General features: G+C 35.5%; 1 pseudogene; it reads left to right on the forward strand.

The window, feature by feature from the left end:
* Window positions 1–2,122: 2,122 nt before the first annotated feature.
* LOC141552706 (ATP synthase F(0) complex subunit C2, mitochondrial pseudogene) lies at window positions 2,123–2,549 on the forward strand (annotated as a pseudogene).
* The last annotated feature ends 1,145 nt before the right edge of the window (window positions 2,550–3,694 follow it).

The following is a 3,694-nucleotide window of genomic DNA, read 5'->3' on the forward strand; positions in this document are numbered from 1 at the left end:
AGCAATGGACCATTGATATCCCTTTCAACCCTAAAATTTTAAGATTCTAGTGTAATCTGTGGCTCAAAGCCCATTTGTGTAGGATTTTCCTCATTTTTGGAGATAAATTATTTAATGGTTTATGCCCATGTGAGAGATAAAGTTGGAAAGAAATCAAGAGAGAAGAAAGATCTTGTTCTTTTTGTCCAGTCTTGAGAAAAAAAAAGACCTGTGATTCCATGTTCTTTCAAAATCTCTGAAGTGAGAGAATGTAAAAAGAAACCTACATATAGCTGATCCAGCACCTCAATCATCTTAATATCTTCAGGTTACTACATTAGAAAATCTGGAGAATTTTCCCTTGCATGAGATCTAGGTAGGACTTTATCTCTTAATTGAACTTAAATATCATACATGTAATGGCATTTTCTGATGTAAATACTCATTTGTATACTTTTGCTGATTTCTATTTCCTACTGTTTTGGATAAATATATGTGTATTCATCATGGATTCTCCATTTGCTAGAGAGTAAAGCCTTTGATATATGGTTTGGGATATTTCATTCCTTTTAAAGATTAGGGATAATGAGTATAGATTGAATCTTAAAATTATTTCCCTTAAATTCATAATATTAGGGGCTAGGATGTTGAGTAGGTATAATTTTAATCCAGTACTCTTTCCCCTAGGAGATTAGTGTCCATTCTTTAGACACTTTTTGGAAGAAATGATATTGTCCATTGGGGAGAGTTGGGTGGAGGAGATAAGATATATAGATAGACAGATAGGCATACATACCTACAGACAGACAGACAGACAGACAGATAAATAGATAGATAGATAAATAGATAGATAGATAGATAGATAGATAGATAGATAAATAGATATGTATGTACATGTATATGTGTGTATATAAATATATACATTCATGCATACTTATGAGTCACATCCAGATAGACTTATGTGTCCACACATAAGCTACATAGAAAACATAGCATGCTCTACTTTATTCAATATGAAGATAAAAATGAATACCAGCTGTTTCAGTATCAGCTCAATCAGAATAATTAAGGAGGCTTGTACATTGCTTACTTTTTCCTTGGCTCAAAACAGCATGGTTCATTGGCTAGGTCACTTAGGTTTGGTCATGTTAGAAAGCAGGGATGAGATGATTAACACTTTGTGTTTAGCTCAGAAGTTCAGGAAAAGGAAGAGAAAAAATAATAATAATGAGCAAGAAGGGTGAAAGAAGTAACCTATATATAAATCCTAATTTTTTTCATGTATGTAATCATTCTGTTTCTCTAACTGGTTCTCTAGCGAACACTTCGGATAAAGTGAAAAATTTTCTTCTTTAGTAACATAATAGTCCTTTTAAAATTTTATCTCAAAGTTGGGACACTCTTTTCAATATCTTCAATATGTTATTGATTTCCTTCCTTAAAGATTTGTTGCCTGCAAATTCTTTGCAAACTTGTTCTCTGTAAAAATGTTTTGTTCTTGGAAGGATTCTGGAACTATGGTGGAGTAGGTCAGTAAATTTCAATATCTCTAGATTTCCTCCATAAACAGGACAAGTTTGTGCCTCAGGGTTGACATAGACTAGTGAAAAATCAAGAAAACTTGGGGCAGAACAGGGGTCCTCCAGATATAGCCTGAGAAAATCAAAAGAAAGACCCAGGGATGGGATGAACTAGTATTAATAGCTAGCTCCACAGAAACACCGTCTGTGGACCACTGGAGAAAGCTGGGGTTGGCTGGAGCCTCAGCAGGAACTACAAAACTTTTACCTCCAGAACAGAGTCTAGGGCCTGATTCCAGGGAAGACTGAGGGAACCCCAACTGATTAGGATAACCAGACCCAGCTATACTGAAGAGATATTGTGTTTGGTCCGAAGAAACTAGAACATCCATAAGTATAAAAGTAGTGGGGCAAGGTCACTGATGGAGGGTAGAGCTCTTGGCTTGGGGTTTCTGGTCAGAGGGGACAGCTGAAGTAAAGTCAGAGGCACCTTTCCCTCACCCCATGATTGGAAGTGTTTACACTAATACTTCTCATTAAAAAAAAAAAAAATTAAGCAGCATCCCTCTGTTTCTCCTCTGCTCTGCTGGTAGATCTTAGTCTTTGCCCCTGACCCTCTGAAAATGTATGCCTGTGCCAAGTTCATCTATACCCCTGCCCTTATAAAGAAGCAGCTCTCAGTTGCTGAGTAGATTGTTATCTGCAGTGGTGGTAAGCTGGCCAAAGGTTCAGACAGATGAGAAACTCAGCATTTTGGCAATATCAGGTCCTTTGAACTCACTTGTGCTCTGATGTGGATTCCAAACCAGCAGTATTTCAAAGGATATTGACACAGAAGCCAAATTCATTAGGGTTGGGACTGCCACTGTGGGGGTGACCACCTCTGGAGCTGGGATTGGGACTGTGTTTGGAAGTCTCCTCATTGATTGGGCCAGGAACCCTTCCCTGAAGCAGTAAGTATTCTCCTATGCCATCCTGGGCTTTGACCTGTCTGAGACCATGGGGCTTTTGTGTCTGATGGTGCCCTTCCTCATTCTCTTTGCCATGTGATGGAGCCATTTCTCAACATTTCTGAATGTTCCTCCTCGTCCTTCTAGTCCTTCCACGCTGAAGTAGAAAACAAAAGCTTCTTGTACCCCCCAAAATAATACTAAATTGCTCCCTTCCCAGACAGAATTTATAGAACTCTAAAAAGAATTTAAAGATCAAATGAGAAATATTGAGGAAAAATGAAAAAAAATAAATAAAATCAACCAAGAAAAACAAGACTATTGTGGAAAATAGTTAACTAAGGAGATACAGTCTCAAAAATGAAAATAACTCCTTGAAAATTAAATTTGGGCAAGGGAAGACAGTAAAGCTATGAGAAACCAAGAAATAACAACAAATTATAAAGAATGAAAAAAGAGAACAGAATGTGAAAGTCTTAAAGCAAAACAACAGATCTGAAAAACAAATCAAGAAAAGAAAATATAAAACTAATTGGACTACCTCAAAAATAACCTTGAAGCAATAATGCAAGAAATAATCCAAGAAAATTGCCCTGAAGTGATAGAACATAAGAAGAAAGTAGAAATAGAAAAAAAAATCCACCTATCACCACCTCAAAGAGATTCTTTGTGGGAAACAAATAGGAATATTTTTGACAAATTTTCAAAACCCCTAGATCAAAAAAAAATTGCAAAAAAAAAAAAAATTCAAATATGCTGAAGCTACAATTAAAATGGTACAAAACTTTTCAGCAGCCACAATAAAAAAAAAACTATATGTCCTAGAATCATAGCTACTGGCAAACAAAAGAACTAAGCCAGTGGTCAAAAATATCATATTCAGCAAAATTACTGACAATATCAAATGAGAAAAATGTTCATTTAAAGAATTTTCAGACTTTCAAGACTTTCTATCAACTAACTCTGAATTCAATAGAAAATTTAAGACCTATTTTCAAAGATCAATTTCTTTTTTTTTTTTCAAAGATCAATTTCAAAGAACTTAACATGTACACATTGTTTAAGTTTTTTACATGGAAATTTATACCATCTGTTTAAGATTGACATGAGCAATAGGATAGCTCAAAATAAAGATTGGTGCAGAGTTAAGGTAAAAATTAAAATCATGTTATACAAATGAGATGCAGAGGAAGAATAGACGCAGAGGCATTAAAGGGGGAGGAGGGCTCATAGTTCTTAAAACTT

Source organism: Sminthopsis crassicaudata, chromosome 1 (assembly GCF_048593235.1).
Source record: "Sminthopsis crassicaudata isolate SCR6 chromosome 1, ASM4859323v1, whole genome shotgun sequence".
Classification (NCBI taxonomy): domain Eukaryota; kingdom Metazoa; phylum Chordata; class Mammalia; order Dasyuromorphia; family Dasyuridae; genus Sminthopsis; species Sminthopsis crassicaudata.